Source organism: Acinonyx jubatus, chromosome E1, assembly GCF_027475565.1.
Source record: "Acinonyx jubatus isolate Ajub_Pintada_27869175 chromosome E1, VMU_Ajub_asm_v1.0, whole genome shotgun sequence".
Taxonomy (NCBI): domain Eukaryota; kingdom Metazoa; phylum Chordata; class Mammalia; order Carnivora; family Felidae; genus Acinonyx; species Acinonyx jubatus.
In genome coordinates this window covers 52,768,221-52,788,430 of record NC_069397.1, presented here as the reverse complement: position 1 = coordinate 52,788,430, position 20,210 = coordinate 52,768,221, and the positions used below count along the sequence as shown (strand labels likewise).

General features: G+C 56.8%; 1 protein-coding gene across 3 annotated transcripts in view; it reads left to right on the top strand.

Annotated features, from left to right (window-relative positions):
• Positions 1-20,210, top strand: part of SDK2 (sidekick cell adhesion molecule 2) — a 260,401-nt gene that overhangs the window by 57,024 nt on the left and 183,167 nt on the right. The gene's annotated exons all lie outside the window — the stretch shown is intronic.

Here is a 20,210-nt window from a genome sequence, read left to right as displayed (position 1 = left end):
TAGTGCAGAGGAGGGGCTCCCCCCACCCAGCCCAAGGGAGCCCCAAGTTAGGGCTCCTGAGCTGAGCCCTCCTCCCAGCAGGGGCCATGTAGCACCCCAGATAACCCCATCTCCTCACCCCAGGCCTGGCCCAATCCCGCTGCGCTAAAGAGGTGACTGAGTCAGGCCGGGGATGGGCTGCAAAGGTGGTTTTCCCCATGGGAGACCACGAGGGGCACCTTCCTTGAGGCCTCCGGCAAGGCCTGGCATTTTGGGAGTGGTGCAGGTGGCTGCCTCTCCGGGGCTCTGACTGATGACTGGATGAGACCCTGGAGGGAGCGAGGTCCAGCCTGGTGGGTGGGGCCACGGTCCTTGTCTCTGCCCGTTCGCCTCTTCCGTCAGCCGCTAGAGGAACACGCAGAAGGCATGCTACCTGAGCTGGGGTTTGGGGGTGCTTCGGACCGGAAGCCAGGGGTCTCCACCGCCCAGAGCTAAGGTGGTGTGAGGGTGCAAAAGTGGATATAAAGGGTGCCCCCCCTACCCCCGACTCCGGGAGGCTCAAGAAACCAGCGAGGGAGATCTTACGTTACCAGCAGCGTGGGGGGACATGACTGACTGGCTGAGTCTTTCCAAGTTTGGCGTGGGACCGCCTGTGTCTGGCAAGTCCCAGTGCAAAATGAAAATGGGGGTCCTTGCTTGGAAAGCAGGCACAGAAGCGCTGTTCACGTGACTAAAACACCGAGCTTTCTCTTTCCTCCGCATACCTCCTCTGCTCTGCCTGGGCCGTTGTTCCACGCTTCCCTTCCAAAGCGCAAGTCCGAAACGTGACATCATTGAGCATTTCAAGACAGTGACTTTAGCAGAGCGCTAAAGCCCGTGTGGCCCTTCTGTGCGGGGCCCTGTGGGACTCCAGGGCCCGGCCCCGCAGAGGTGGCCCTGGTTCCACAGAAGTGAGTGCAACTGTGATCAGGAAGGCTGTTCATTCGGGGGAGGGGATGGCCCGAGACGCCCTGCTCGGGGTGGGTACAGGATGCGGAGGGACAAGGCTGCCCGGGGGTGGGTGTGGCAGACTTCAGCACAGAGGACAAGACCGCGCTGTACGAGGGGCAGTGCGAGAAAATGGGGCTTTGTGGTCTGGCCAAGAGGAATGTGTAAGGCAGATCGGTGCCCACCGAGAGGGAGAAGAACGGGGTGAGGCTGGAATGTAACAAGAAGAGCCCAGCCGTGGCCAGTGGTCGGGAGGGTTGCCCTGTCACTGTGCTTGGGCGGCTGTCCTCGTGCCACGTGGGGCGGCTTAACTACACACGTCGATTGTCCCGCACTTTGGGAGGCCAGAAGTCTGAGACCAAGGTGTCAGCAGGATCAACTTCTTCCGAGGCCTCTTTCCTTGGCTTGTAGGTACCGTCCGCCCCCCGCCCCCCCCCCCCCGTGTCTTCACGTGGTCTTCCCCCTGTGCGTGTCTGTGTCCTACTCTCCTCTTCTTATGAAGACGCCTGTCATACTGGGGTAGAGCCCACCCATACGGCCTCATTTTCCCTTAATTTCCTCTGCAAAGACCCTGTCTCCAAATGCAGCCGTGTTCTGAGGTCCCTGGGGGTTAGGACCTCAACATCCAAATTCTGGTTGGGGGACGGGTTGGGGGGGGGGACACATTTCAGCCCAGAACAGCTTCCCAGAAGAAATGCAGGTTGAGGTCACATCCAAACGATGACCTAACCAGGTATTCAGTCTCAAGAGGGGAGGGGGAGACGCTCCAGACAGGGGGTGTCATCGGAGTAGCTCTGGTGAACCCTGGGCGCAGTTGCTGGAGAAGATTCCAGCAGTGACTCCTGGTGAGGTTGCAGACGGCGGCAGGGGCCCCACCCCCACAGAACCAAGGTCTCTATTCTGGGAACCCAGTAGGACTTGATCTTGAAAAACTCATTGTGATGTTTGCCTGTGCTGAGGACAATGGACAGTGTTTTTCCTCTGGATTCTCCAGGAGCCCCCACCCCCTGAGGGAGCCCGACCGAAGAGGAATCCCAGATGGGGATGTGGCCAGGAGGTGGGACAGAGGGGAGAGCTCGATGTGAGACTCGGTAATGTGGCGGCGGGGGAGGGTGCTTATAGACCCCAAGCAGAGATGATTAGTGGAGACACGGCCCAGACCGGCTGTGATTACCCAGGGGCCCGGTGCAGTATGGGAAGGGGGCCTGGCTTGGCTGTGCCTTGAGATGGACTCACATTAATGGCTGGCACACAGCCTTCCCCGTCCAACCCGTGCCAGCTAGCTCAGCTCCACCCAGTGTTGGCCCAACCCCAATCCCCGTGGGCCCCTTGACCTGGTGTCCCACTGTCCCTAGGGCTATTAGACCTTCGGTTGCCTCTGTTGGGAACCCCCACCCAGGCGGGGCCACAGAACCTTGCCTCCTGGTTCCCTGGATAATAAGGCCCAACCCTGGGATGCATTTGCTCTGTGCCCTTAGGTCCTCAATCTGCATGACCACCCTCTGAGGTACCTGCTATCATGCAGTTTCCCGTGGCTGTTATAGCAAATGGCCTCGAGCGTGGTGGCTTAAAGCAACACAGATTTATAATCTTACGGTTTTGGAAGTCAGAAGCCTAGAACAGGCCTCTCTGGGCTGAAATCAAGAACGCAGTAGGGCTCGAGGCTTGAGGGGAAAATCCATTTCCTTGCCTTTTCTGCTCCCGGAGGCTGCCTGTGTTCCCCGCCTTGGGGGAGGCAGCACTGGCCAGTCCGGTCACCTTCATGGTGACACTAACCGTCTGCTGCCCCCTCTTCCATGGTAGAGGACCCTTATAATTACGCCGCGCCCATCCGATAAGCCAAGATAACCTCCCTACTTTAAAGTCAGCTGATTAGCAACCTTAGTTCCGTCTTTGTCTGTCCGGACATATTCACAGGTTCTAGCTGGGGATTAAGACGTGGACGTGTTCGGGTCTGTGACTCGCTGACCCCATGGGTCGCCAACCTTCTTTTATGAGGAAGTTGAGACATAAGATCCAGGAGTTACTTGGTGTCACCCAGCTGGTAGGGGAGGAGCCAGGATTCGCCCCCAGGCAGGTTGGTTGCCCAGTTGTGCACTGACCTTGGGCCCTGCCTCTCCCAGGGAGGGCCGAGTACAGAGCTGGGTAACCGGCTTCTTGATAGACAGTCGCATAGAGTGGGCACCACCACCCAGGCTTCATGCCAGCCGCAGGGCCCTCTCTTCTTCGCTAAATGCCGGCTTCTTGAGGGCAGGGGCTGTGTGACTTTTTCCTTTGTATCCGTGGCAGGCAGCCCAGTGCCTGGGGTGTGGCAGGTGCTTCGTACAGATTTGTTAAGTGAAACACGAATGCATGGGCCCAACCCTGGGGACTTTCGTGCCGACAGGTGACATTCAAGACTCTTTTGAATAAACCCAACTGAAGAATTTACAGGTGTCTGAAAAGCCCTAACCCACAGCTAGCGGTACTTGTGGACATTGTTCCTTCGCGCCCCTTGGTGTATCTCCAGGCCTTGGATCCCAGCTCCAAGGAGACATTCCGGAGGCACATTCCAAGGCTCCATCCCCAGGCTGTCCTGTCCCCTAAGCTGGCCCCTGCTGTAGGGGACACGCTCCCCAGAGGGAGAGAGCGGAGGGCATGGGGTGGTCTCGCCTCCTTGTGCATCGTCCCCGGGATGCTCTGTGGAGGCGAAGGAGCTGGGAGTGCAGGTCAGGCTGGAGGGGCCTGCAGAATCGGGACCGGGGCCCCGCTGCACTCCGAAGCCCATAACTGCATAGAAAGCGGGGACGCTAACAGGGTGGCGTCCAGGGAGACCCCGGGGGCACTGCCGGTGGCAGAGCGAGGTAATGAAGGCCGAAGAGTTTATGGCACTGGCTGTAAGAATTGACCAGGCAGAGCCCCACCAGGGGTGGGGGCCCTGCAGGTGCTGGTGGTCCTATCAGTAGAAAAGGAGAGGGGAGGAAGGGGACCCGTCCCAGGGAGCTCACAGCCCCATGCTGGCTGGCACCCCCGTGGCACGTGAGAGCCGAGAGCCGAGAGGGGCTTTGGTGAGCACATCCGTTTTCTTCCTTTAACCCAGAGGAACTGGGGCCCGGAGGGGCAGCCAGTGGCTCAGACTCATGGTCCCCCAAACTGGGACCTGGGTCTCCTGACTTCAGCGCAGGGATCTCCTGTGAACAGACCACACTGTTTCCAGAAGCACGGTTCTGACACCCTTGCAGCACCGTGGACCCTTCCCGGGTCGTTCAGACCCATCCCAGGGAAGCCAGGTCCCTGCACAGAGACTGCCACCTGGAAGGGTCAACCAGGGTGGACCTCAGCAGCCCCCAAGCCCTGAGCCTCTGTCCCTCGGGAGCCATTCCTGCCCGGGGTCTCCTGGGCGGATCCAGCCCTCTCTGGCCTGGCCCAGCCGGCAGAGACGGAGCCCAAACGGCGACATCACGGAAGGTCAGCCTGCCTCCCGTCTTCCCAGGGAAGCCTCGTGCTCTCTGATGCTACGTTTCGCACAACTGCTGCCCCGCGCACCCTCGGAGGCCCCTTTGCTTTGGGACCCGGCTGCCGTTCGGTGCTGTTTACTAAGGGCCCGTGGCCCTGCTGTGGTCCTGGGAGCAAACTTCCTCATCCGCCCAGGCCCGCGGTGGGCACACACTGCAGGCTTGGGGTTGATCTCTCCACCGCGCGTCTCCTCTCCCAGAGTCCGCGGCCCCTAGGAGCAGAGCCCGCCTCCCCGTGACAGCCGCGTCCCCGGGGCCGGGCCGCACGCTTCTCCCGTCCCGACACCCTGGCAGCTGCCAGAGAGCGCACGTTCCGAGTCCCACACCGGGCTGAGCTCCTTGAGCACAGAGATTGTCTCTTCATCCTTAATTCCATAATTACAAAGGCAACACTCATCTAGCACTCACCGAGTGCCAGACACAATCCTAAATGCTTGACACACGTTAACTCGTCTAATCCTTAGCACAAAACCCCGTGAGATGAATATGATGGCTGTCCTGCTCCGCGGAGACGGTAGCGTGGCACGGATGCTTAAGGGCTCGGCCCCAGGTCATAAGACCAGCAGAAGGCAGGGCGTCGCCCCAGACGGACGCGCTCCAGCCTGCGTCGCCCCGCGGCCCTCCGTGCTCTTGCAAGGGTCCAGGAAGTACTCGATGAATGAATGAGTGAATGAATGAATGCGGTACCTGGTTGGGGGTGGCTTCTCCTGCGAGCCCTGGGCTGGCCAGGGCAGATGCAGAGTCCAGGGGGAGGGGAGACCCGTACGGCTGCCACGGTTGCCCGTGTGGCCCAGGACAAGTCAGAACTCGGCCACCGCCATGGTCTTTGTAGCAGCCGTGAGAGGGAGGGACCGTGAGCCCCTGCTGCATGCTGGAGCCTGCAGCCTGGAGAGCTTTAGTGGCCTGCCCAGGTCGTCTGGGGTAAGTAACAGAGCCAGGACCTACAGTCCACCAGGTTCCCAGCCACTGGGGTAGAGCCCACCCTCCTAACCCACCATTGAAACCCTGAGCAGAGAGGACCGGCGGCTTCCTGAGCCCTCCACCCGGGCTACGTGCGGGACCCACGCTCCTGGTCTGTTAGTATTGCCTCCTGTCCAGATGCCTCTCAGGGTGTGCTGCGGGGTTCCCCCTGGACAGCTGTCCTCCAGACTCGGGACTTACCCTCTTGGCTACCCTCTTTCCTTGGGTCATTCCCGGAAGCATCTGGTCTTCTGGCACGCGCTGTGCTCGTGGAGTGTCCAGAGACACGGAGGGAGTCGGAGGAGGCACCGCGTGTTCATTAGGAGGGCGAGGCACTTAGCACATCTCTTGGTTCTCAAGGGGAGGTAGGAGTGCTGTGTTCATGGGGACGCGGGTCTCCTGGCTGACAGCTGGGGCTGGTGGGGCGGGGCCGGCCCAGAGGGACAGCTTCCCCCCACTCTCCCACAGCACACAGGCATACACACAGGTGACTGCCCCGAGCTGGGTAAAGGGAGAGAAGGGAAAACCGCGGTTCGTAATCGTGACAGCTCCAAGGGGTTGAAGGTACAAACGGGAGAGGTAAAGGAAGGAAGCGGAGAAGGATCGGCGGGTAGGTGTGTGTGTGTGTGTGTGTGTGTGTGTGTGTGTGTGTGTGTGTGCACGTTCGTACACATCTGTGTGCACGTGTGCCACAGGTGTGTGATCTGAGCTATCGGATGCGCCCCTCCAGACAAATGTGGCCAAGGGGGACTGATGGATGAATCAGCTAATGGAGTCGAAAAAATCACTCCTGCATTCCATAAGTATTTATTGAGCACCTTCTGTGTACAGGGCATCGTTTTAGTCATTGAGGATACGGGAGTGAATGTAACTTTTTCCCCAGGAAAGGGCAGAGAATACAGAAGTACGTAGAAGGAAGGGGTAGTGTCCCGAAGGGATGAGGCCCATGAGGACACTGCAGCCAGTGGGGGTGGGGAGCGGTAGTCGGTTGCCATGGCGGCGGGGAGGGTCTGGGAGGGCCTCTGACGTCTGCAAGTGACCCAGAAGAAAGAAGAACGCGGAGGAGCTGAGGGCACTGAGCGCAAGCCCTGAGGGAGGGCTGGGCTTGGCACGTGCCGGGACAGAGGGGCCAGTGCGTCCTGTGTGAACGAGGGACGGGAGGTGGGTCCAGTCCTCGTGGGGCCTTATGGGTCGCTCACGGTGTGGACTCTGGATCTTCTTCTGCATGGGAGCGGCTGGAAGCTTTAAGCGGGGCTGTGGGGCGATCCAGTTTATGCATTCAATTGATCCCTGTAGGTGCCACGTGGGACAAAGTGCAGGGGGGCGGAGGGGAGCAGGCACACCAGTGAGGAGGCTGGGTTCCAGGCCAGGGGTGGCGGCAGTCTGGGCCAGGGTGCTGCTAGCAGGGTGGTGAGAAATGGTCGGATCCTAGGCGCATGCGGAGAGAAGGGCTGGCAGGATGCTGAGCTGTTGGCTTGGATGTGAGGGAAAGATCGGAGTCGAAGACCATTCCAAGGTTTGGGATCCTAGCAGCTGGGTGGGTGGTGGAGGTGACCCAGAGTGACCGGTGGGGCACGGGGGAACTTGACCAGTCTGCTGGCCCTTGGATACCTGCCAGGTACCAGTGCCGTCTTCCTGGTGAAGGAGGGACACAGGAATGTGGTGGTTGGGCCTCCAGCCCCTGGTGCCTCAGGTTCTCCTCTGTCACCTTCCTTAGCTGCATCAAGGTCTTGTCCTAAGGAGAGATGCCACTTCCTGCACCCACCTCCCATCGTCCAGCTAATCCCCGCTGGGCCAGGGCATGTTCCCTGGAGAGTTTTTCTCAGGCCCTGGGAAGGTGTCTAGTGGGTGGGTGACTGGGAGGAAGCCGGAGGACAGAGAGGGACCGTCCCGTGGCCACGTCCTCAGCCCGGAGAGAATGGTGCTGCCTCCTGGCTGCAGGGCCATATGATGGCTGCCCATTCACTCATCCAGCATACCTGTACTGGGCGTCTAGGCAGGTACGGATGCTAAAGAAACTGGGCTTGTAATCCAGAGAGAAGGGAACCACAAGGGGCTGTCACAGGGGCGCGTGTTGGACATTTGAGTTGGCTGGGCAGCTTCCTGGGGGAAAATGTCTCAGCTCAAAGGTGAGCGACAGATGGGAGCTAATCAGATCTTGCGGGGAGTGGGGTGGGGGGCGGGAGGTGCAGATAAGAGGAGACGTGGGCCATGAGGATTGGAGAATGGGAAAGGTCAATGACAGTAAGACGTAGATACCCCTTCTCCAGAAGGCCTCAAAGCAATCTAGACATCGTCTGCTTGGGTCGTTCATTCATTCACCCATCAGATCTCTGCTAAGCACTCACTGTGTGCCCACACGAGGCTCACACTGAAGATAAGGCGACAAAGTGGACACGGTACCCGTCCCTGTGCAGCTCACAGTAGGCAGATAGAACTCTAATTGGAAAATGTGGCGTGTGCTGAGAAGGAAAACTGGGTGTGAGAGAGGGAGGGAGGGGTGGAGGGCGGAAGGGGCTCCCGCAGGGGCTGCGCCGAGGGCCTGGCGGCAGATGGGAGTTGGCCACAGGAGAGGCCTCCGGTGCTCCTGGCAGAGAAGAGAGCCGTGGGGTAGGACAGCTAAACAGATAGGCCTCCCCACCCCCCCCATCCCCTAACTGGGATGAAGTATCTACCCTTTGCTCTGTCTTATCTGTTGGGACCCTATATAGGATTGTATTAGGATCAGGTCTAAGTTTGAAAGCACTGATTTGGAAGAGACAGAACATCTGGACCAAGCATCACCCCAGGTCTCACCTGCTTGAAATTTAGGCCCCAGAAATGTACGTCCCGCCAAAGAAGGAAGGGGGTCTGTCCGGGGACAGCCACTGTTTCCAGGATATTGGGCACACCCCAGGGGATCTGTCCAGCTGGCTGTCCTCTTGGTTGGATGTCACGCCAGCCTGGGGTGTGGAAATCCTGGCTCACGTTGTCACAGGAGCAGCCGGGGTTCCGCCCCAGGGAGTAGAGAGCCACCGCAGTGAGGACCCTGGTCGGAGAGGGCAGGGCAGCTGGCCAGGCCCCAGCCAGGCTCCCCTTTCCTGGAAGGCAGGCCGGGTGGGAAGCCGCGTTTCCAGTAAGAAGGTGCAGCCCACACTCACTCGGCGCACACACACCCCCTCACTCCAAGAGGAGCGCTCTGAGCTCCTCGGTGGCCCTAATGAGTGCTGTGGAGAGCTGTTTACAGCTAAGTGAGCTGTAATGGCTTTCTGCGGTCATTAGACACAGGCTGTTGGGAGCGCCTGAGGGACCACGCGGGCTGGGCTCCTGCAGCTCCCCCTGGACCCGGATCGATAAGCCGGGAAGGGGCCCGGGTGAGCCGTCTAGCTCCCCGAGCATGCGCGGCCACTGGGGACCATGCTGGGGCTTACAGTAGCCACCCCTGACGCCAGGCCACGAGCTGCCACAGAGTGGGGAGCTGCTGGGGGTAGGAACCCAAAGGGGGCACGGAGCACGTGGGCCCCGCCACACCGCTGGTGGCCTGGTCCTGGAATTGAATTTGATTCAGTACAGCAAGGGTTTTGAGAGACATGGGACAGGAGAATAGGGTTGCTCCCGAGGGCTGTGCCATTAGAGACAGACCAGGCTTTGATCTCAGCTGTGCTGTGGGAAGGCAGTGTTACCTCTCTGATCCTCACTGGTTGTTTTTGTTTTGTTTTGTTTTGTTTTGGCTAATCTGGTGTCAAATGACAAAACTGAGCCAGACGGCAATAGGACCCTGCCTCACTCATACTTCCGTGTGTTCAGAGACTACTTGTGCTGGGCTTTGGGGAAACAGAGCAAGGAGCTAGCTCACAGTTGATGGGTCATATGGATTCTGGGCTGGGCCCCAGGGGTGGTGGGAGCAGTGTCCTAGGTCCGGGTTGGGTTTAGGGAGCAGGGTGTGAGCAATGTCAGGGCAGAGCGGTGGAGGTGGCCAGGCTCCCCCCATGGAGCAGTTGGCCCCTGTCGGCCTGGCCCAGTGCAGGCGGGACTGTGGGACAGTCCTGAGGGGTTCTGAGAGAGTGATGGGGGCTCTCTGACTCTCTGCCTTCCCTCAGCCAAAGCCTGGAAGGGATCTGAGATCTCACTGCCCATTCGTCACCCAGAGTAAGCCTCCTGTGCCTGCTGCTGCCACTTCCCATAACTCAGGCTGCAATGAGAGTCTCCTCGGACCCTTTTATCACCCCCGTATCTTCAGGAGCTGAGAGCTGGAGACGGCTGTGCGCCTCCTAGAAATCTGGGACAAAGACCAGGAATGGGGGGTTATAGACTCACCGGTCTGGGTTAGAGCTTTGTCCCAAAGGCCTCTCCCAAGAGCTCTAACTGCCCACCTATCAGTGTGAGCAGGTCTGACCCAGTTCTCTCTCTTTGGTATTTTCTAGACGGCAGCAGCGTGTATGGTTCCCAACCCGTGCTGAAACTTAGAATCATCTGGAAGGGCTTTAAATTTTTCCAGTGCTTGGACCCAACCCCAGTTTGATCCTCCTCTATTTCTGGGGTAGGAATTATTTTCAAACCACCACCCCCCCCACCACCATCACACACACACATGAATCCAATGTGGAACCATAGTTAATACACAGTAATATAAACAAATGAAAACGGACTTTGGATCGGGCTTCCAACCCTGACTTCGCTTACTGTGTGATGGGCTCCATTTATATGCATATTTCACCGTTAGTCCCTGAAGTTCTGGGCTGTTTTGTTTTGTTCTTTTCATCTTTTTTTCTGTCTGTGCTTCAGATTGGGTATTTTCTATTGATCTGTCCTTACAGTCGTTGGCTGTCTCGTCTATACTCTTTGGTGCACTCTCAGTCCTATCCCGTGAATTTTTAATTTCACAAATGTTTTTCAGTTCTAGAATCCTCGTGTGGTTCTTTTTAATGGTTTTTACCTCTCTCCGACGTTTCCCGTTCGTTCACTCATTACAAGCATGTTTTCATTTATGTCCTTCAGGACAGTTTTAACAGTCATTTTAAAACCATCTGTGTTGATTTCTCTTGTGCAGAGGTCACATTTTCCTGTTTCTTCAGGTGTCGAGGAGTTTGGGGTTATGTCCTAGACATTGTGGATGATACGTTGTAGCGACTCTGGATTTCGTTATGTTACCCTGAAGTGCATTGATTTAAAACAAACAAAGCAGTTCACTGGGCTGGACTCAAACTCCAAACTCTGTCTCCCCTGTGATGGCCTGTAGCAGACATCTCTGTGCAATTCTTTTAGACTTTTTGAGGGGAGGGGGAGAGAAGCCCTTGCATGCTGATTTCAAAGGTCCGCCTAAGATTTGGGTCGAGTTTTTGTACAGAATTTGAGCCTCTTCCCTCTGGCCCTTGTCTTGCTGGCTTTCAGTCGCCTTGGTCACCCCATACTCAGTACTGTAGTTCTTTAAGCCAGTAAGGCTGTGGGTTTTCTCTCTGGAGTCTAGCCGCTCCACTTAGCAGAGGCTGGCGCCTGCCCTCAAATAAAACCCCATAGATATGGGAAACTCACCTGAGTGCTTTTCCTGTCTTCTGAGTATTGAGTCCCTTCTAGTGCGGCCTGCTCCTCTCCGGTGCCTCAGGCAGTTGTTTATGTAGTTATTATCTGCAGGAGGAAGACTGGTCTGAGAGCAGCCACGCCACCCTTCCTAGAAGCCCAGGCCTAGATGTTCAGCTTCTCAAGGCCCTGGGAATGGGCAGGGAGGACGGTGGGCATCCCTCTGGGTCACACCTGCATCCCGTGGGATAAATTAAAACAGTTGTTGGGACACCTGGGTGGCTCAGTCCATTAAGCATCCCACTCTTGGTTTTGGCTCAGGCCATGATCTCATGGTTTATGGGATTGAACCTCACATCAGGCTCTATGCTGACAGCACGGAGCCTGCTTGGAATTCTCTCTCTCCCTCTCTCTGCTCCTTCCCCACTCGCACATGTGCACTCGTGCTCACTCTTTCTCTTTCTCTCTCTCAAAAATAAATAAATAAACTTCAAAACAAAATCGGTTGTTCCCAATGACCATCTAGCCCAGAGGCTCAGACCCAGGAGAGAACGCAGACTTCTACCTGAAGTGGAAAGTGATTCAGATGAGTTCCACACTCTAAGCCATCAAGGTCCAGTAGAACTTCCTTCCTTTGGTGATAGATGTGTTCTGTATTCTCCCGGGCCCAACATGGTAGGCACTAAGCACATGTGGCCGGTGCAGTTGAGAAACTGAATTTCTTATGCTATTTCTTTTTTTTTTTTTTTTTTTTTTTTTATGTGAGGTTGAAATTTAAACAGCTGCACGTGGCGGGTAGCTGCTATATTGGACCGTACAGATCCAAGCAACTCTAAGAAATCCAAGTCTGGATTTACAGAAAAGTATGAAGCAGGGTAACTGCAAGAAGTTTACAAAAAGATAAGCTGTAAGACTGAAAAAGAAAGAAAACTCACCAGCGCATTTGAAATAGGATTTTATTGGTCACGATCTCGCGGTCTGTGAGTTCGAGCCCCGCGTCGGGCTCTGGGCTGATGGCTCAGCGCCTGGAGCCTGCTTCGGATTCTGTGTCTCCCTCTCTCTCTGCCCGTCCCCTATTCATGCTCTGTCTCTCTCTGTCTCAAAAATAAATAAAACATTAAAAAAAAAAAAAAAAAGAAATAGGATTTTATTTAGGGAGCCTGCCCGGGCCTCCCTGCCAGCAGGGACCTGAGGCCCAGGACCGGGGCATGGCCTCTGTCCCCACTCTCCCTCCCCTCTTCCCGGGTGGTAAGAACTCTGAGGTCCGGGTCAGACCACCTGAGTTGATATTCTGCTTTGTCGCGGCTCCACGGCCTTGGGTATTTCTGTGTGTCTCCGTTTTCACATCTGTAAAATGGGGAGCGTAAGTGAAGCCACCTCCTTGTTTTAGGATGAGCGGGCCTGTGTCAAAGCGTATAGAATATGTACACGTCATTCACAACAGCCCTTGCACGTGGTAACCTGTTCAGTACATGGCGGTGATGTTTTTCCAGTCCCCGAGGCTCTCCCCTTGTCTCCCCAGCCCGTGTCCAGCACCCTGGACAGACCCTCCTCCCTGCCTGCCTGCTTCTCCCCTGCTGCTTCCGTTTTCTCCTTTGAGAGGCTTCGGGCCTCACGCAGCATCAGATTCTATGTAGCTGCTGTTCCCCCATATTTTCACCTGCTCTGATCCTTGGAGGGGCGTGGGCGGAACAAGTGAACTGATCGGATGTGAAAACAGAACAGAGCTAGCGCAGGAGGGGGTGGGGCAAGTTAGAGCCCTCGCCCCCACTACAAACTGTAAGGGGTGCCCAGAAGTTCGGTAATCAAGATAAATAACGTTTCAGTGCAATGTTTCCCAACACCCCAGTTAATGCAACAATTCCACAGTGGACAAAATACCAAAATGTTCAATAAGGAGAAGCTCTGACCCTGCAGTTGGCACGGCTGACCGTACTCGCCTTCCCCACTCCCGGCCCTGCTGGAGCCTGACTTGACTTATCTATTGTGATACTTTGTTCGTCATGGAATTTCTTACCTTAAAGTTGTGTTTGGGGAAACGCTGCATTAAAATCTTATTTATCTCAGTGACTGCAGTGTTCGGCACCCCTCCCTTCCATGTTGCACCCCTCCCTCACTTTTGTCACCCTGATCCTGGCCTTGGAAGAGAGAGCCCTTGCGAACAGAGACTCAGTCCAGGAGCAGCCAGCCAAGGGGTCTCGACAATCCACAGGTGGCCCTCTGGCTCCCACCTCTCAGACCAGCTGTTCCTGGGCCAGCCCTGGGCTGACTTCTCCTCTCCCTATGCCATCCTCTGTCTTGGCCTCTCTTCTCCACCTCCTACTTCCCCCTCGGGCTCTTCATCATTTATACGGAGGCCAGACTGAGGACTGACCACAGGCAGGGTGGCTCGTGTGGGTGGAAGGAGCCAGAAGGAGGGGCCCCGCCCTGCCCACCCTGACCTTGCCTCCCTCACACGCCCACACAGCTCTCTTTCCAGACCCGAAATAGTTCCCCAGCCCTTCTCTCAGCCCACATCTCTGGTGGCCGAGGCTGTGGGAGTCTGGGACAGAGCACTCACCAGATCCCCAAAAGCCTGGGCACAGCAAGCAGGAGCAAGGTGGAGTCTCCACTCTTCTGTGCCCTACCTGCCCCACTGTCCTCGTCCCATGCACTCCGCTTCCTGACCCCCGAGGGTGTCCTAGCTCTTGCTGGCAAGTGGGAGCTTCGGCCCAGACACGGTCCCCTGGCAGAGGAGCCCGGGTGCTCCCGAATCCGAGCCAGGGAAGGAGTGGGAGCTGGCCCGGTAGGCACAAGGCAGTGCAGGTGCACGCAAGAGGAATAATATTGCGTTATGTTGTATTATATCATATTAAATTATATTATTTTCCATTTTTCAATTCCTTGCTCTGTGCCAGAGCAAGCACAGTAACCCTGTAAGCGGGGCGCACGGCCACCCCATGCCCCTCCCCCTCGGCGCGCCGAAAGTTCTTCCGTGTTTGCACAGCCAGCGACATCTCCGGGACACTCCGCGTTCCAGCAGCTGAAGGGTGAACGCTTAGCACAGCCACCCCGGCGGGGCGCCCAGCCTGCTCCACCCTGTAGGCCCCGCATCATTCCAGTTGAGTGGCGCCCCGTGTTCCTGGTTGTTAACTGCTTTAGCGGCACCCGTGTGTGGTTTATGCTCATGACTCTGGGCAGTAGCACTGGCAGCGACTGAGTCCTGCCGATGAGGACACCGAGGTTCTCGGGGTCTCGGCGATCCGCTTGTGGGCAGGGTTCGAACCCCGCTCTGTGTGGAGCCCGTGTTTGTGTTCCGTATTACATTGCCTTTCAAGGCAGAGCCAAGGCAAGACTCTGGGGCGTAGACCCACCTCCCCTGCATGACAACCTGGGGATCTCCCCCCGCCCCCGCCCCGTCCTACACACTGACAAAAGACCAAGAGGAAATGCTGGTCGAGGGGCCATGGTGGTTAGCGGTGCCCAACCTTTGGGGGCATCAGGCCCACGACCCAACGGTTTGAGTTGTCTTGCCCTCTCCCATGTGCTCTCCAGGCACAGTTTTAGTGGCATCCTGACTCGTGCACAGACATCTGGGGCACCGGTCTCTATTAGGGCAGGGAGGTGTGCACGGAAAGAAAGAGTGACGGGCTGACCTTACCTAATTGCCCCTCCGTGTCTACTTACCTGGCCATGGGGAGGCCTTGGGCAAGCAGCCAGGCTAAAGGGTGGTTTATAGAATAGAAGGGACGGGGAAAGGGGGGACACACGGATGACAGGGCACCTGCCTCCCCCCACTTCCTGCCTTCCTGCTCGGGGCTCTGGGCTCTCAGCTGAATGCCTTCCCACCCACCCCTTCCCCTCCTCCCGTGTCAGCAGAAAGTTCTCAGGCTCAAGAGCCCCTACACAAAGAATTATAACACACATTAGGACATAATATATTCTATGATATTGCATTATGTTATATTATATCGTATTAAATTATATTATTTTCCATTTTTCAACTCCTTGCTCTGTGCCAGTGTGCCAACTGTTTTTACATACATCATCCCATTTAGCCCTCAGAGACACGCCGATGCATGTATTACTCTCATCCCTCCTCCACCTGTGAGAAAACTCAAGGCTCAGGGAGGTCCTCAGTGTGTGCACCCCAGTGGCATTCTGTCTTCTTGTTGGAGTCCCTTTGTCCCCATCACCCTTGGCCTGTGTCCCCATCACTCTCTGCCCCTCCGCGTCGCTCCAGTGGGTCAGATACAGATTAAAAAACCAGGCGCGCCTCTCAAGTCCCCCTTGGACTGAGACAAATACTTTCTGGCCTGGGATTTGTGTGCGGAGCCCGGATGCCGGCAGGAGATTCCCACCGAACCGCAGGCCGAAGAATCATTTGATTTTCTCTTTCTTCCCCCTGAGAAGAAGAGGGAAGGGCTCTCACTTAACTTCTCACACGTGTTTTCTTATCTCACTTTGTTTCCTGGCTGACTTTTCGTCCTTTGAAATGAGACCCGATCCCGGGAGCCGGGCCATAGGCTGGAAGAGGCAGAAGCAGGCAGACCTGGTCTCATCCCTTAGGACCAGTGACTCGCGGCTTCTGGAGTCAGGACCAGGAACCCCCATCGCGGGGAGGGCGAAGACCCAGCCAGCAGCCTCCCCTCCGGGGTCTTGGTGGAAATGACACATAATTCCACGGCAGGCCACCCCGGTCCTGGTAGCTTGGCGGCTGATGCAGCACGTGGCTACAGGGGAGCACTTCCCCTCTTTGGGCCTTGGCTTCTTCATCTGTGTAATGGGCTGATGGTTCCCAAGCTGTGAGCTTCCCAGGAGATACAGTTGGTGTGAAAGTGTGTGGGCATCTAAAGTGCCGTCCGTGTACAGGGGCGCCTGGGTGGCTCAGTCAGTTCAGCTTCCGACTTCGGCTCAGGTCATGATCTCGCGGTTCGTGGGTTCGAGCCCCGCGTCGGGCTCTGTGCTGACGGCTCAGAGCCTGGAGCCTGCTTCGGATTCTGTGTCTCCCTCTTTCTCCGCCCTTCCCCTGTTTGTGCTCTGTCTCTCTCTATCGGTCTCAAAAATAAATAAACATGCAGAGCTCATCGCATGCACATGTTCTCGGATCACCGGCTCCCCTGACACCTGCCTGGTGAGGCCAGGGGCTGAAGGTCTTTGCTCACTGTTCACGGGCGGGACTTCCGGTTTTCTCCCTTCATGGCCAATGTGCATCTTTCCAGCTTTGATGGAAGGTGTTTGGCTCCCACACTAGGAGCCCCTACGGCTGCCAGCCCCCTAGTGTGGAGGATGGGGCCGGAGGCAGGTGGATGGGGCAGCCGGCAGAGGGGGCCTGAGAGAGACCCCGTGTGCTGTTCCAGGGAGCCCTGGACGTGTTGGTGTGAGAGGGGAGGGGAGAAGCCACATCAACTCCCTCTGCTGTTTCTTCTGTTTAGACTCACAAAATGCAAGGAACTGCTCTTAATGAGAAAAGTGATGAGAATGACAGGACTTTGAAGCTTTGGGCTCTTAAGAGCCAAGCTATTCTCCATCCTCTGTTGAAGGAGGAGCTTCTAGTGAAAAAGGAGAGGAGGAGGAGGAGGAAGAGGAAGGAAGGCAGCAGGGGAGGAAAGGGAGAGAACGAAAAAGGGAAAGAACATTCTAGGTCCATCAGCTCCCAGAATGCGTTTGCTCTAAGCCTTGGCAGGGTCAGGCCTTCCGCAGCCAGGCCAGCTAGTATTTGTTGAGAGTGTACTTTGTATTGTGTTCTTTTATGCGCTTCGGTCACTTAACCCTTGCCGCTTATGAGCAATGTATTACCATTACTCCCATTTTACAGATAAGGAAACTGAGGTTAGAAAATCAGCCAGGCGTCTCAAAGGCAGTAGGAGACGGCAGAGCTCAGATCTGAGCCCAGGCAGTCGGTGTGGCTCCAGAACTGGTTCGGGCAGCCCCCCGGCTCTGCTTCTCCGCAGGCAGGCTGAGTTAGCACCCCCAACCAAATTCCTTCCGAAACGGAGGACAGAAATGGAACGGCCACGGGAAAACAACCACGGCACAAGAATGAGCAAATCTTTTTCAGAAAAACGTGCGTTTCAAAGGAACGTCCTGTGTGGGTCAAACGCGAACGCCCCTACCAGAAATGACTCACGGTGCATAAACACCCAGCCACAGAAGCCCTCTTGTCCAGCCAGCGCCCCGAGACCACGTCATCTGTCCCAGGCCGTGCCCAGCCACTCCTGGCACTTCTCGCGATTCTGGCCGAGGGAGCTCTTCTGCCTCTTTCCTGTCTGGGTGAGGTGAGCTCTGTCTCATCCAAGAACATCGTCTTCCTTTTATTTAAAAAAAAAAACACACTCATGTGGCCTCTTGAAATTCTTCGTCCTATTTAACTAAAGGTCTTTGCTGTTTTGCTCTGTTGATCTGTTTGTGTGGAAAGAACCTGCCGCCTCCCGTCCTGCTGATCCACCCCAGTGACTGTGCCTCCATCCCGAGTGTCTGGTGTCATGAAGAGGGAGAGAGGAATGGTCCCTGAATGTGTCATTTCCTGGTGGTGGCCGCCACCGGGTGCCATCGCTCCGCCACCTGTCTGCCCCACGCCCAGGCCCCCCGGCGCAGTGGCCCCTGTGCCCTGGAGCCCCCGAAGCCCGGGACACCCTCTGCACCCTCACGGCCTCCCTCCCTGCGGGGCCTGCCCGCTGCTTTCCATCAGCGAGCGGGCTGATCCCCCTCCCCCCCCCCCCCCCCCGCCCTTGGCCTCCTTCCCGGGACCCCCTTCCCGAGGTGCGCGCGAGGCTCCAGCCCTCCCCAGGTGTTTGGAGTCTGCAGCATTTCAGTGTTTGCTTTTTATGAAAGGGAAGCAATTCTGTCTGCAGAATATTAAGTGGCTCGGGCGGCTTTGGGAAGCAGAGCCACTAATCCGCCGACATCTGCTGCTTATGTGATCTTGGCGCCCGGCAGCCCCTCACCCCTCCCCGCCCCCCACACAGGCCCCTCTTCATCACCCCTAGTCGAGCTCCAGAGCTTGGAGGTGGAAGGAAACAGGGAGATTCGGGCTGGCGAAGCCATGCCCACCTGATGGCAGGGGCTGGAATAGTGACCTCCGAGTGCCCTCTGAGGCCCAGGGCCTGGCTTGACCAATGACCTTGGGCAAGCCCCTTCCTCTGGCGGCTTCAGCACCCTCAGAAGACAGCGGAGGGGATGGGCTGCGTGGAGCCCAAGAAGGTCTGATGTACCCACAGTTCAGGTCCTGCCCCCCTCGAGGCCTGGTGAACACTGGGATCCTCCACGCAGCCCTCCCTGGCTCCCCTCTCCAGACTGTGTCTCCGCTGTCCCTTGTACTCTCTCTGTCCCCACAGCGTCACCTGCTGCGTGCAGATCTTCTTGGGGGCAAGACCGCGTGCCCGCAGCCCACAGCTCAGGGCTGGCACTCAGCTGGATAATAAATGCTCTTGGGTTAACTCGGGGGTGTGCAGGGGAGCAGCACTGTCAGAGTGAGAAACCAAAAAAGGTTCCCCCGTTCCTTTTTCCTGCCAGCCCGGTTCCCCAGCTCGTCTGGGGGCCGAGCCCCTGGCCGAGTCCAGAGCACAGGGAGGGGCTCCTGATGACGGGAGAGACACAGGCCCGGCAGGAGAAAGCTCACAGCCCAGTCCTGTTAATAAAACCCACACCCGACTGACTTAGTAACGCATGCAGAGCAACCCAGCAAGAAGTGGGGGTCTATACCCCACACACAGGACGCTGAGAGACCCCACAGAGTTACAGGGAAAAGAGTGGCTGTAATCAGAGCAGGCTGCCTGGACAAGGCGGGCTTCCAGCCAGCACTGGATGTATAGAGCTCCCATTTGCAGAGAAGGAAGATGAATTCCAAGAAAGGGAAGAGATATGTACAAAAGCGTGTGCAATCATTTGCTAGAGATGCTGTAATGTCAGCAGAAGTTTATTTTCTTCCTGTTCTGCAGACTGAGAATCCAACATCAGGGTGACAGCGGGGTTGGCTTCTTCTGGGGGCCGGCAGGGAAGGATCTATCCCAGGCCCCTCTCTTTGGCTTGTAGATGGCCGTCTTCTCCCCGCGTCTTCACACGCTCTTCCCTCCATGTGTGTCTGTGTTATAGGACATTGATCATATTGGATTAGGGTCCATGTCAACGACCTCATTCAATCTTGATCAGTGCTTTAGAGACCCTGTCTTCTGGGGCGCCTAGGTGGTTCAGTCCGTTGAGCGCCCAACTCTTTATTTTGGCTCAGGTCATGATCTCACAGTTCGTGAGTTCAGGCTCCACGTTGGGCTCTGTGCTGACAGTACAGATTCTCTTTCTCTCTCTCTCTCTCTCTCAAAATAAATTAACTTAAAAAAATAAATAAATAAAGGCCCTGTCTCCAAATACAGTCACAACCAGAGATGCAGGAGGTTAGAGCTTCAGCATATGAATGGGGTGGGGGGGACCTAACTTAGCCCTTTCAGCAGGGAAGTTGTCATGTTCTGCTGTTACGTAGAGTATTGATTAACTGCTCCTACATTCCTGGCATTGTGCAAAGCGCTGGACTCCCAAGGTCAAGGACAACTTGGTCCCATCCTCAGGAGCCCAGAGTCATGGGGAGAGCCCCCCCGGAAGGAGCAGAAGACCTGGGGGTGGGGGCGTAGGCAAGACCAGCCTGATAAGAGACATAGGCTGGTGTGTGAATGTCCAGGGCCCTTTTGAAGTTCCCGCAGCAGAAGGCCTGGAGTCCAAGGCTGTCGGGGGGGCGACAAGCAATGGGGCTGCTCCAGGGGTAAGCATGGGTGGTCCCAGCCCCACGCGAAGGACATAAAACCTCTCCCCCACGTGAGTTCAGGGCCCTGGCACTCCTAGTAACCCACCCCCTGTCCTCCCATCCTCGCCCCACACACACGGGAGGACATGCCCCCGGTGAGGAGTCTGGGTTCCAGGAGGACGTGTTGGAGCCACCAAATGTCTCCCCTCAAAGAGGGCCACGGAGGCTAGACCACACCTGGGGTAGGAGCAGGGAGCCATCCTGAGAAGCCACCACTCCTGCGTCCCATCTCTTCGTCCCTGTATTGGGAACTTCCCAAAGGGCTCAAGAAAACTGAGGCTTCGGGCCAGAGCTGGCCGCGCCCCTGCACCTGCACCCCTCAGGAAGGGGGGTGATTTGTGTCCCTGGGTCAAGGCCTGTGCGGTCAGGAGGCGGAGGGCTGGAGCCCTTCACCTTGGGCAAGCAGGGGGCACCGGCCCAAGGAAGGAGGTCGCAGGTGTGATGGGTGGTGTGCTCAGTGCATTGGCTCCCGGGTGAGCCTGACGCTGTCCCCTCTGTCATCTGTTGTCCATCCTCCTGTC